The sequence below is a fragment of the Cibotium barometz genome, chromosome 22 (genome assembly GCF_041138505.1).
Source record: "Cibotium barometz isolate CiBa-2024 chromosome 22, ASM4113850v1, whole genome shotgun sequence".
Taxonomy (NCBI): domain Eukaryota; kingdom Viridiplantae; phylum Streptophyta; class Polypodiopsida; order Cyatheales; family Cibotiaceae; genus Cibotium; species Cibotium barometz.
In genome coordinates this window covers 20433356-20447907 of record NC_141067.1, presented here as the reverse complement: position 1 = coordinate 20447907, position 14552 = coordinate 20433356, and the positions used below count along the sequence as shown (strand labels likewise).

At 40.8% G+C, this 14552-nt stretch overlaps 1 pseudogene; it reads right to left on the bottom strand.

Moving 5' to 3' along the window:
* Nucleotides 1-12608: 12608 nt before the first annotated feature.
* On the bottom strand, nt 12609-13289 carry LOC147626366 (germin-like protein 8-5 pseudogene; annotated as a pseudogene).
* Between the last annotated feature and the right edge of the window lie 1263 nt (nt 13290-14552).

Genomic DNA, 14552 nt, shown 5'->3' with positions numbered 1-14552 from the left:
ATGGTGACCAAACTTTGCAAGCATGTGGGGGGGAACAAGAGTCTCTCAAGCACTAAGAGACTTGAAAAATTTGCATTGGGTGCCAATTGCTAATCCAAACATGCTCTGATGGTAACCAAACTTTGTGACCATGTGGGGGCGGGTCTCCCCCACATGCTCAAAAAGTTTGGTCACCATTGGAGCATGTTTGGGTACACGATGGCATGGAGAAGAGCGAGATTTTCCATGGCCTCTCAAGCAGCAAGAGACTTGAAAAATTCACACTGGACGCTAATTGCTAATCCAAACATGGTCTGATGGTGACCAAACTTTGAGACCATGTGGGGGCGGGTATTCCCCACATGCTTGCAAAATTTGGTCACCATCGAAGTATGTTTGGGTATGATAGCATGGAGGAGAGCAGGATTTTCCATGGCCTCTCAAGCACCAAAAGACTTGAAAAATCTACATTGGGCGCTAATTGCTAATCCAAACATGCTCTGATATTAGTGACCAAACTTTGCGATCGTGTGTGGGAAAGCCTCCCCCACACATGATCGCAAAGTTTGGTCACTATCGGAGCATGTTTGGGTACGATGGCATGGATAAGAGTGAGATTTTCTATGGCCTCTCAAGCACCAAGATACTTGAAAAATCCGCACTGTGTGCGCTGATTCCTAATCCAAGAATGCTTCAATGGTGAACAAACTTTGCAAGCAAGCATGTGGGGATGGGTCCCCCCCACATGCTTGCAAAGTTTGGTCACCATCGGAGCATGTTTAGGTACGATGGCATAAAGAAGAGCGGGATTTTCCATGGCCTCTCAAGCACCAAGAGACTTGAAGAATCTGCACTAGGAGCTAAATGCTAATCCAAACATGCTCCGATATGGTGACTAAACTTTATGAGCATGTGGGGGCTAGTCCCCCCCATATGCTCGCAACGTTTGGTCACCATTGGAGCATGTTCACACAAAAAACAAATTTTATAAAAATGGTTCACGCGTGAACCATTTTCTACACTCACGCCTTAAGGTCTCACGGCTTAAAGGTTCACACACAAAAAAAAAGGTTCATGCATGAACCATTTTCTGCACTCACGTCTTAAGGTCTCATGGCCTCAAAGGTTCACACCCAATTTTTTTTTTCAAAAATCGGTTCACATCCTAAATGGTTCATGCCGTGAACAAGTAAGTGTTTCATGTCCTGAAACAGTCCCCATGCGTACAAAAAAAAATCAAACTTAAATTTTCAGTGAAGTTCGGAGTTCACGGCATGCAACCCTAAACATTTCACGGTATGAAACACTAAATATCTCACGGTGTGAAACAATCCCAAAAAAAAAATCAAATTTGATAAAATGTGTGGTCTACTTCATGCGGTGAACTACACCCTACTGGTCCACAACGTGAAAGGGGGTCCGTCCAAAAAAAAAACACCCTTGTTTGGAGGCTCGCATCTTCTAAACTGTGAATTCGATGAAGGCGCTCTAAGGCTCATCAGAAAGCCAACATCGAGCTCTTTAAATTTGGTCTTGGCTATCTGAAGTCCAAATCGATCATTTTGGCCTCTGACCATCAACCTCAAAATTTGACCTGGAAATCGAGGCAAAAAAACCCCCCGAAAAGCATGAAAAATCATAAAAAAAAAGAGCGAAAATGATGTTAAACTATATTCGAGCTACTTTTTGAGAGACTAAACAACAAAATCACGAATGACCCAGAGAGATAAAGTTGTAGTACTCTAAAAATACTACAACTCTCTCATATACAGTTTTTCCAAATTCCTTTTGGAACACCCTCAAAAACGTGCTACGAAATAGGGAAAAAATGTCAGAAAAATTTCATCTTGAGACTGTGATGGAAAACAGGTTTTAGGGCCTCCTCTTCCATCTGGGAAGTTACTAGCATGCTCTTTTTTTGGAAAAGTATCCTTGAGGTCGTTCATGTGCGTATAGCGTCTAAGCTAATTAGGGCAAATGGACACTCGTTTGACCCAACAACGGAGAGTACGCTAAACCTCTTGAGGCTGTAACGGGCTGTGAGAAAATATAAAAAGAAAAAAAAACAAGTGTGTTGTCTCATTAAGGAGCAATTGACAAAGTTAGACATGGCAATAAATAGAGGGACTATGTGGGCCGACCCCTCATTGAACCCAATGACTGACATCTTTGAGCCATTGAGATCTATGCCCCAAATGCACCTCCCAATAACATTGGCCGTGCCTACAACAAGCATGTCATCGGGTTTTACACCCCCTATCACTTCAATCCCACCGTGCTTTGGTTCTTTACCTAACATTACCACCAATCTTATAGGTACCAACCCTTTTCAACCCTTGGACACCCACACCTTAGATATGCTTACTAGTCTAGGAAGGGGGGTTGCCCAAGGACTGAGTAAGTCCCTACCCACAAGAGCACTCACATATGGCCACACTGACTCATACAACAATACGATCGTATAGATTTCCAAAATTATGGGTAAATACGACGGAACAACTAATCCTGTTCAATTCATTCAATGTTTGAACAAAGATGTGAAGCCTTTGGAAATCCAAACTACCCTACCAAGGTACATGCGTTGAACCTATGCTTAGAAGGAAAAGCTAGTCGATGGTTTATCACATTGATGCCGGCGAGACCAAGACCAACTTTCAAGACAAGGTGATCGGTGGAGTGCAGCAAAAGAACTCTATTCGATTGAGCGTAAACCAAACGAAACCATTAGAGACTTTATCCTTCGAATAAAACTCTTGGACTCATGATGTGAGTCATGGGAGAACTTCAATGATTCTTAATTGAAGAGAGGTTTCATGATGGCTTAAAGAATAACAACTTACACAACTTGATCATTGTATCCAACCCGAAAACATTCGATCAATGTTAAAGAAGCAGTACGTTTAGATGACAACATACTGGAAGATCATCATGCTACGAGATGTTCCTAAAAAACAAAACCAAGTGAAGCAATGGCAAAAGAAAGATCGATCTCAGAATTGTCATTCCCTGAATTCTATGTAACCTTGCTTAAAAGCTTTCAATCGACATCTCTAAGAGAGGTGAAATCCTTCAAAGCCAAACATCCTTAATGCCTCTACAAGTGAGGAGTGATATGCCTTGTGTTTGTCTCTCTCTCTCTCTCTCTCTCAATATCTATCTCTCGTTTTCATAAACCTATGAGTGTGTATAAGTTGTAAAGGTATAGTTATATTCTAAAAACGTGATAATCAAGTTTTTAAAACCTAGCTACACACTGGTGAAGCTACATGATGAGCACTCTATTGAGGATATGCCAGATTTTGTGGAGGAGTGGATAGATTCTTCTAGGAAGGGATGCATTTTCCCCTCTTGGATGCAAGATCATGGGCTTAGTGATTGGGAGAAGGAATATTGCCCTTGGTGGTTGGATTATCCCATTGGGGAGTATCCCAAAAATGAGGCATGTCATTATAAGGGTAAGATATCCAATTATACCTCCCATTAACAGTTTGTGCATTATCAACAACTTATGTTTTCTTCATTAATGACATGTATTACTCTAAAAGAAGCTTGATCCATCTGACCACCCACGATCCATCACTCGCATTGCACTCGCATCTCTATAGAGACTCTTTTAACCTCTATAGTAGAGGGCTTATTCACAATTTTAATCTTAGAAAATTATTGTAACTCACTCACACTCACACTTTCACTCTCGTCTTGCAGAGACTCAAATATAATATTTTTACACATTCTAACCTCCGTAGGGACTTAAAATGAAATTTCCCAAACAATATAACCAAGCACAATATTTGTCTCAACCTCAATCTTGACCTTGATCTCACTCAGAGTCTTGATTTGAATCTCAATCTAGATCTCAATCATCTCGATTGATTATGAAGAACACATGTTCTCTCTCTCTCTCTCTCTCTCTCTCTCTCTCTCTCTCTCTCTCTCTCTCTCTCTCTCTCTCTCTCTCTCTCAATATCTATCTCTATTTTTCATAAACCTATGAGTGTGTATAAGTTGTAAAGGTATAGTTATATTCTAAAAACGTGATAATCAAGTTTTTAAAACCTAGCTACACAGGAAGGAGATTTTCACAAAACTTCTACATTCTGAGGGAGATCAGGAAGGCACAGAATTGTGTAGAGTTATGTGTTCCCAAGCTCCCTTTCCAGAGGGTATGCAGGTCTATATGTGAGAACTGGAGCCTATCTGCCCGTAAGGTGGAAGAGGACAGCCTTGCTCTGTCTATCGGAGGCTGCTGAAGACTTTCTCTCATAGAGTACAAGTTCCAATGACCTGTGTGGAGAAGCTTCTACACCTTGCAGAGCTTATAGACCCAAAGATGAAAAACATCCTCATGATTCCACCAACAAGAGCTCCTCAGGATAAAATAAAAATTGTAGAGATTACACATGATATTAACACAAGAGCCAGGGCAGAACAGGAGGCTAGATGGGAGGAAGAGCAGAAGGCAAGAAAAGACAAGGATCAACAAGTAGAAACGAACCCAAAGAATCAACAAGTAGAAACAAACCCAAAGAATCTCCAAGAACAGTACATCAAAGAAACAGAAGAGTTGGAGTTAGTCAACCTAGAGATACTAAGGAGCTTGCAAAGGGGAATTTTCGTCTCTCGTGAATATGGAAGATGGTGAGGGGATAGCTCTCTCTTGACATCGTGGATGTCAGAACTTTAATGGATAGGACATCACAAATCACAGATACTAAAGCCAAAGCCTAAAGAGAAGAGAGACACGAAGTAGACTGCAAAGGCTGAGAGCCGGGACCTAGTAGGGAGGTGAACAATGAAGAACCTAAATCTGATGAGGATCCCAGGCTTGATGAAGATCCCAAGCCAAATTTACCTGATGTAATGTAACCAACTCAATTTTAAGAATTGTTTCTATTAGCTCTTTTTGTCCCTTAACAATGATTATAAGTTTTAATCATATTCAGACTGATTAGAATCATGTCAATAATGGTTCCAGATGCTAAGGAGGCTTATCATCTTGGATGTTAATGGATTGCTGCTCAAAAGATAGCCCAAGAGCTTTGGACCAAGTGTTACAGGGAATTACAAAGTCGAGGAAATGCATGTCATGCTAAGACCCAAACTGTATTAATTTATCAACATTGTAACTAAGCACTTTAGATTGGCCATCTGGTCCTCAATGATGACGCATAATTTGAGGCCTCTTATCACGCTAGTTTTGAGAGAATCTAAGATTGAGAAAACAAAATTGTATTTTGTATATGACCAAGGACACTATTACATTGACCTAGGTATTTTTCATCCCAACAAACTTGGGGTGCCCTTACTTATGAAGCGCTATGTGGATATCCAACACCGGTATAATCCCATAAATACATTTTTAATTGATGATACCCATGAGAAGGCTATGTATAATCCCATTGGAACATGGATATCACCCCTTTCTTTCAAAGGTAATGCAGATGATGTTTATTTGGAAGAACAATTGATTCCATATTTAGATGGCTTGTACAAATCAAAAGACTTTGTACAAGATTATGTAATGAGAAATCCTTTTTTGTAATGTAATGTCTTCAACTGTTCTATTCTCACTCAAGTAATGTGTCTTGGAAAATAGTATACATTGTCTTGTTTTTTAAAAGTACTGCCTCGAACAAAAGGCTCTTGATTAATTATGCTAAAAGAGTATATTCAAATTTGTAATGTCAATTAGGAGTGTCATTAACAAGATAGACTTGATTAATTATGTTAGAAGAGTACATTGGAGTGAGTATTGTCAAGTAGGAGTGATTTTGATTGTGTTACCCAATTATTTACATTGTATTAGTCGCTCCCTTCTAAGGAGAACCTTTCTTCCATTGTGAATGAAATTAAAGTGTGCCGGTGTGTCTTGTAAGGACAATATCCTTCCTTAGCTCTTGTAAATTGCATTTCTCTCGTATAGAAACAATTTTCACCAGTGTTGAAGCTTCATCACTCACTTCAATGTGTATGACTTTGTTGTCCATTGCAATTGCGGCTTCCTGATCCATTGGTACCAACTCTCCATTGATGTAACGTAACCTGCTATACCAGAAGGACAAGATAAAAGTTTGAGTTGCAATCATGTACTTCGCAATTGTCTCCAGTGCAATGTTACAATGGATATCATCAAAAACTTTACTCGGCCATCCCTCATCAAGAAGTCTTACTAAGATGAATGTGTCCAAATCTTTGCAGATGGAGCATGGTTCTTGCTATCTTCACCTAAAATAAGCTAAAAAGTTCCACGAGTATAGTAATTGGTAGATAAACAATAATTTTTACTACACGAGTTGGAATGCTCTCTCATAGAGAGCGTTGCACATCCTTGAAGAGGTTGCTCTTGGATGACTCCATTATTGAGGGGTATGGGATAGGCCAACCCATGTAGGACCACTCAGCTTGCAAAGATAGCTCTTCCAAGCAGCCACGATTGTGTTTCTTGTTTACCAGACGATAGAAATGATGATAGAAAAAGATTCTTGTATCTACAAGGCTTTTGTTTCTCCTTCCCTCATACTGTAGCCAACCAATGTGTGCGTGAACCACATTCATAATGCCAATGATGAACTGAACTGGCTCCCACTCCTCATATGAGATGAGGGGTACACATCTTCAACCATAGACGTGGATAGTTTACACAGTTCATTAGACCATTATATGAGAAAATGAAAGATTGACAAAGGGATAGATTAACCTACAGTTTGGTCTATGCGAGGGTAATTTTTTGTCATCTGGATTGTCAAGCACAAGCTCATTATGCATATATATATATGCTGCACTAGGACTTCCTTGATGGTTTTCCTTCCAGTCTCTATCTTGAAGTCACTCACACTCACACTCACACGAGTTCACACTCACACTCACACTCACACTCACACACTCACACTTTCACTCTCCTCTGGCAGAGAGTCAAATATAACAATTTTGCACATTCTAGCCTCTGTAGGGACTTAAAATGAAATTTCCTAACAGTATAGCCAAGCATAATATTTGTCTCAACCGCAATCTTAACCTTGATCTCACTCTGAGTCTTGATTTGAATCTCAATCTAGATCTTAATCATCTTGATTGATTATGAAGAACACATGCTCTCTTTCTCTCTCTCTCTCTCTCTCTCTCTCTCAATATCTCTCTCTCTTTTTCATAAACCTATGAGTGTGTATAAGTTGTAAAGGTATAGTTATATTCTAAAAACATGTGTAAACATGTTTTTAGAATATAACTATGGTACAACATGTGTAAACATGGTACAACATGTGTAAACATGGTACAACATGTGTAAACATGTTGTACCATGGCCACTAGTTTTCCATTGCTTGCCTTCTTGAAGCCTTGTAAACGACCTTTCCTATGGTGCTCCAGTACATTTTGTCGTCGAGGTCGGTGAGGCCCGATTGTAGCAGCAGGCTATAGATAAACACAAGCGATCTTACGAAATGCCTCTCCCACCCAAGCACCATCATCGTCCTTCTTGTTGTGCAGGGATATCTCCTCGATCTCGTCTTTTAGTCTTCTTGGTGCAGCAATATCTTCTTGGAAGCTAGAGTAGAAAGGTTAGGGTTACAGTAAAAAGGAAAGAGATCAAAGATGATGTGCGGCCATATCTTCTTGGAAGCTAGAGTAGAAAGGTTAGGGTTATAGTAAAAAGGAAAGAGATCAAAGATGATGTGCAAACTAGGGTTTTCTTACGAAATGCCTCTCCGACCCAAGCACCATCATCGTCCTTCTTGTTGTGTAGGGATATCTCCTCAATCTCGTCTTTTAGTCTTCTTGGTGCGGCAATATCTTCTTGGAAGCTAGAATAGAAAGGTTAGGGTTATAGTAAAAAAGAAAGAGATCAAAGATGATGTGCGGCCCTATCCTCTTGGAAGCTAGAGTAGAAAGGTTAGGGTTATAGTAAAAAAGAAAGAGATCAAAGATGATGTGCAAACTAGGGTTTTACGGAAGCCTTGAAGATGAAAGAGACGGAGCTCTAAGAAGGGAGAGAGATGAAGATGGAGGAGAAAGTTTAGGGTTTCGGGCCTTAATGGTTTCATTAGGGTTGGGCAAATGAGACAGAGATGGAAAAGGAAGGGAGGAAGAGTTTGATTTGGACGTTCAAGAGGGAAAGGGGACTTGAAAATGAAAGATGGGTTTTTGGGGGGGAAAGTGAGTTTTGGGGGAATCTCAAAAATTTCAAAATTTTAAGGACTTTTGAGCCACGAAAATGGTAGGACCATACCTACCCTAAACCCTCTACTTTTTTAAAGGGACAAGTGTAATTATTAGTACTGAAAGCCTAGTCCCCCTCCCTAAAGCCTAGTCTCCCTCGCTATATTCAAAGGAGACCAAATGTGCACAATCCTCTATTCTTATTGGTCCGTTGCTAATTACTTTCATTAGTAAAAGTCGCAAAATATGTTCAAATGTCCCCTAATAAGTGAAGCAACAGGATGAGCACTCTATTGATGAGGTTATGCCAGATTTTCTCGAGGAGTGGATAGATTCTTCTAGGAAGGGATGCATTTTTCCTTCTTGGATGCAAGATCATGGGCTTAGTGATTGGGAGAAGGAATATTGCCCTTGGTGGTTAGATTATCCCATTGGGGAGTATCCCAAAAATGAGGCATGTCATTATAAGGGTAAGATATCCACTTATATCTCCCATTCACAGTTTGTGCATTATCAACAACTTATGTTTTCTTCGTTAATGACATGTATTACTCTAAAAGAAGCTTGATCCATCCGACCACCCGCGATCCATCACTCGCATTGCACTCGCATCTCTGTAGAGACTCTTTTAACCTCTGTAGTAGAGAGCTCAATTTTAATCTTAGAAAATTATTATAACACACTTACACACACTTTCACTCTCGTCTTGCAAAGACTCAAATATAACAATTTTGCACATTCTAGCCTCTGTAGGGACTTAAAATGAAATTTCCCAAACAATATAACCAAGCACAGTATTTGTCCCAACCTCAATCTTGACCTTGATCTCACTCAGAGTCTTGATTTGAATCTCAATCTAGATCTCAATCATCTTCATTGATTATGAAGAACACATTCTCTCTCTCTCTCTCTCTCTCTCTCAATATCTATCTCTCTTTTTCATAAACCTATGAGTGTGTATAAGTTGTAAAGGTATAGTTATATTCTAAAAACGTGATAATCAAGTTTTTAAAACCTAGTTACACAATGGGCAATAATCTCTGTACAGACTCTTTTAACCTTTGTAGTAGAGAGCTTATCACAATTTTAATCGTAGAAAATTATTATAACACACTTTCACTCTCGTCTTATAGAGACTCAAATATAACAATTTTGCACATTCTAGCCTCTGTAGGGACTTAAAATGAAATTTCCCAAACAATATAACCAAGCACAGTATTTGTCTCAACCTCAATCTTGACCTTGATCTCACTCAGAGTCTTGATTTGAATCTCAATCTAGATCTCAATCATCTCGATTGATTATGAAGAACACATTCTTTCTCTCTCTCTCTCTCTCTCAATATCTATCTCTCTTTTTCATAAACCTGTGAGTGTGTATAAGTTGTAAAGGTATAGTTATATTCTAAAAACGTAATAAGCAAGTTGTGAGTGTGCACAATCCTCTATTCCTATTGGTCGGTTGCTAATTACTTTCATTAGTAAAAGTCCCAAAATATGTTCAAATGCCCCCTAATGAGTGAAGCTACATGATGAGCACTCTATTGAGGATATGCCAGATTTTGTGAAGGAGTGGATAGATTCTTCTAGGAAGAGATGCATTTTCCCCTCTTGGATGCAAGATCATGGGCTTAGTGATTGGGAGAAGGAATATTGCCCTTAGTGGTTGGATTATCCCATTGGGAAGTATCCCAAAAATGAGGCATGTCATTATAAGGGTAAGATATCCAATTATACCTCCCATTCATGGTTTGTGCATTATCAACAACTTATGTTTTCTTCATTAATGACATGTATTACTCTAAAAGAAGCTTGATCCATCCGACCACCCATGATCCATCACTCGCATTGCACTTGCATCTCTGTAGAGACTCTTTTAACCTCTATAGTAGAGGGCTTATCACAATTTTAATCTTAGAAAATTATTATAACACACTAACACTCACACTCACACGAGTTCACACTCACACTCACACACACTCACACTCAGACTCACACTTTCACTCTCCTCTCACAGAGACTGAAATATAACAATTTTGCACATTCTAGCCTCTGTAGGGACTTAAAATGAAATTTCCCAGCAATATAACCAAGCACAATATTTGTCTCAACCGCAATCTTGACCTTAATCTCACTCTGAGTCTTGATTTGAATCTTAATCTAGATCTCAATCATCTCGATTGATTATGAAGAACACACGCTCTCTCTCTCTCTCTCTCTCTCTCTCTCTCTCAATATCTCTCTCTCTTTTTCATAAACCTATGAGTGTGGATAAGTTGTAAAGGTATAGTTATATTCTAAAAACATGTGTAAACATGTTGTACCATGGCCACTAGTTTTCCATTGCTTGCCTTCTTGAAGCCTTGTAAACAACCTTTCCAATGGTGCTCCAGTATATTTTGTCTTCGAGGTCGGTGAGGCCCGATTGCAGCAGGCTATAGATAAACGTAAGCGATCTTACGAAATGCCTCTCGCACCCAAGCACCATCATCGTTCTTCTTGTTGTGCAGGGATATCTCCTCGATCTCGTCTTTTAGTCTTCTTGGTGTGGCAATATCTTCTTGGAAGCTAGAGTAGAAACGTTAGGGTTACAGTAAAAAGGAAAGAGATCAAAGATGATGTGCAGCCATATCTTCTTGGAAGCTAGAGTAGAAAGGTTAGGGTTACAGTAAAAAGGAAAGAGATCAAAGATGATGTGCAAACTAGGGTTTTCTTACGAAATGCCTCTCCCACCCAAGCACCATCATCGTCCTTCTTATTGTGCAGGGATATCTCCTCGATCTCGTCTTATAGTCTTCTTGGTGCGGCAATATCTTCTTGGAAGCTAGAGTAGAAAGGTTAGGGTTACAGTAAAAAGGAAAGAGATTAGAGATGATGTGCGGCCATATCTTCTTGGAAGCTAGAGTAGAAAGGTTAGGGTTACATAGTAAAAAGGAAAGAGATCAAAGATGATGTGCAAACTAGGGTTTTACGGGAGCATTGAAGATGAAAGAGATGGAGCTCTGAGAAGGCAGAGAGATTAAGATGGAGGAGAAAGTTTAGGGTTTCGGGCTTTAATGGTTTCATTAGGGTTGGGCAAATGAGATAGAGATGGAAAAGGAAGGGAGGAAGAGTTTGATTTGGACGTTCAAGAGGGAAAGCGGACTTGAAAATGAAATTTTTGACTACAATGAAATTTGAGATGGGTTTTTGGGGGGGAAAGTGAGTTTTGGGGGGATCTCAAAAAATTTCAAAATTTTAAGGATTTTTTGAGCCACGAAAAATGGTGGGACCATACCTACCCTAAACCCTCTACTTTTTTAAAGGGACAAGTGTAATTATTAGTACTGAAAACCTAGTCCCCCTCCCTAAAGCCTAGTCTCCCTCGCTATATTCAAAGGAGACCAAATGTGCACAATCCTCTATTCTTATTGGTCTGTTGCTAATTACTGAAAGCCTAGTCTCCCTCGCTATATTCAAAGGAGACCAAATGTGCACAATCCTCTATTCTTATTGGTCCGTTGCTAATTACTTTTATTAGTAAAAGTCACAAAATATGTTCAAATGTCCCCTAATAAGTGAAGCTACATGATGAGCACTCTATTGATGAGGATATGCTTGATTTTCTCGAGGAGTGGATAGATTCTTCTAGGAAGGGATGCATTTTTCCCTCTTGGATGCAAGATCATGGGCTTAGTGATTGGGAGAAGGAATATTGCCCTTGGTGGTTAGATTATCCCATTAGGGAGTATCCCAAAAATGAGACATGTCATTATAAGGGTAAGATATCCAGTTATATCTCCCATTCACAGTTTGTGCATTATCAACAACTTATGTTTTCTTCGTTAATGACATGTATTACTCTAAAAGAAGCTTGATCCATCCGACCACCCGCGATCCATCACTCGCATTGCACTCGCATCTCTGTAGAGACTCTTTTAACCTCTGTAGTAGAGAGGTCAATTTTAATCTTAGAAAATTATTATAACACACTTTCACTCTCGTCTTGCAAAGACTCAAATATAACAATTTTGCACATTCTAGCCTCTGTAGGGACTTAAAATGAAATTTTCCAAACAATATAACCGAGCACAGTATTTGTCTCAACCTCAATCTTGACCTTGATCTCACTCAGAGTCTTGATTTGAATCTCAATCTAGATCTCAATCATCTCCATTGATTATGAAGAACACATTCTCTCTCTCTCTCTCTCTCTCAATATCTATCTCTCTTTTTCATAAACCTATGAGTGTGTATAAGTTGTAAAGGTATAGTTATATTCTAAAAACGTGATAAGCAAGTTTTTAAAACCTAGTTACACAATGGGCAATATTCATAAAATTTCGTGAGGCCATGGCCCATGTAGTTTTTTTTGTCAATCACGTGAGATAAGAAAACAGTGTCATTATTTCAAAAGAAATATTCACGAGAGAGAACTTTGTGACGGTAGTTTATTCACGAGAGTGCGCGTGTATAAGTTGGCGGCGTCTAATCAAGCTAAGAAAGGGTTTTGGCGACGCTGGCAATGAGGCTTTCCACCTCATCCTTGCCGATGCCGAAGGCTATCTCTAGCACCTCCTCGGGGAGGGGTGGGTAGGCGTCGAAGAGAGCGGCGGCGAGTTGCGAGGTGCCCGGGTTCTGGCTATTGAGGGCGGAGATGGCGAGGGCGGATTGGTGCTCGTCGGGGTTGAGCTGGAAGTGCACAAGGCCGCGAGGGAAGACAAAGAGATCGCCGGGGGAGAGGGTCTGCTCAAAGAGGGTATTGTTGGGCGTGGCGGTGACGAAGCCCACCTTGAGCGTGCCCTCGGCCAGGAAGAGCACCTCGGTGGCGCGGGGATGAACGTGGGGCGGGTTTAATCCCTTGGGGTCGAAGTCGATGCGGGCGATGGACAGGCCCTGCGTGTTGAGAGCAAAGAAGTTGGCTGCACTGGCCAGGTTGACGGAGACGCCCAGCCCTTTGATAGGTTTGGCGGGATGCTCAAGCATCGTGAACTTGAAGTCGGCGTCCTGCACCTCATCGGCCGGCTTGCAGGCGAACCCGTTGAGGGTGATCATGCTGGTGTTATCCGCCACACAGAAGTCCTGCAGAGGGTCTTCATCCGCGGCCCTCACTTCTAATATGAGCGGAGACATGAGCATCACCGCCAGTAGAAGCAGAAAGCTGCTAGCTGCTGCCATAGCTGTGGCTTGCGGACTGTGAGCACGCTGGGATATTGGAGATGATGAGAAGCGAAAGCTGTGATATTGGAGATAGATGATCAGAAGAATAGGCTACGCCGATCCTCATGCGCCTGACGTCGTATTTATATGCTGCACGACGCCGCTGGCTGGAAAGAACGAGTCTTATCATCCGCTCTCCAAGGAACCAGTCCTATCCGCTCTAAGAAAGAGTCCATGTCCATGCCGACCCGGTCGACGTTCCCGCTATCTGATCTGCCGGAAGGGAGGACGTCACAGTGATTGACGTAGTCTCCGACCATCACCTTGTGATTTATGTTGTATCCTGACGCTCGCTGTAGTCTTCTATCCTCTACGTGCCACGGATGTGCCGGCCATACGTGCCACGCAGGACGAAGGAGTCAACATAATTTGTTGGTCCAAGTCCTTTTGGAAGTTGGGACCACACGTGACACGGGTGTGAATGTGACTCGCCTTCCTGTTCTCAAATGAACCTTTTAGAGAGAGAGAGAGAATTGTGACTCGCCTTCCTTCCTTTTTTCTGATGAATCTTAGAGAGAGAGAGATGTGTTAGTAGGGGTGAGAGAGAGAGAGGGGGGGGTCTATGTGCTAGTAGGGGAAACAAACCTAAGCTCTCTAAGTGTTTGCCACATTTTAAAGGCACAAAAGGCACATTTTTCTTTGGATATTTTAAAGTCTAGTTAAGTGTCCCCCACTTGTGTGTGAACACCCTCTTAATAAGAGAACATAAGATGGGGCTTTGGTGCCTATATAAATCATTGTACATGGTGAAAGTATTATCATTGTTGCATTATGCAATCTCTCGCTATTATTAGCTATCACATCTTTCTCTCCCTCTCCCTCTCCCTCTCTCTTTATCCCTCTCTCTAAGTACTATCTCGATGGCTTGAACCGCCATCTCTCTTTGCACAAGTTCTACTCCTACACTCACATCATTGGCACCTTCCACCCACCATAACATGAGCTCTAATCATGCAAACACAAATATAGTATCAGAGCCTTGATCCATGATACTCCCATTAATCACCTTTCATTTAGTAAGAACCCTTTTTTCCTCTTTGCCTAGGCACCCCCTGGCAATGTTTTTCCTTGTTCTCCCTCTATAGAGAATCATTCTTTGATATTTTTAGTGTGTTTTGAAGATAACACAGAGCTACCTGACCTCGAGGGGCTTATTTCAACTCAAAGAAAATGTGGTGAAAACACATCATAAACTCATGGAAAAACATAATTTACAGCATT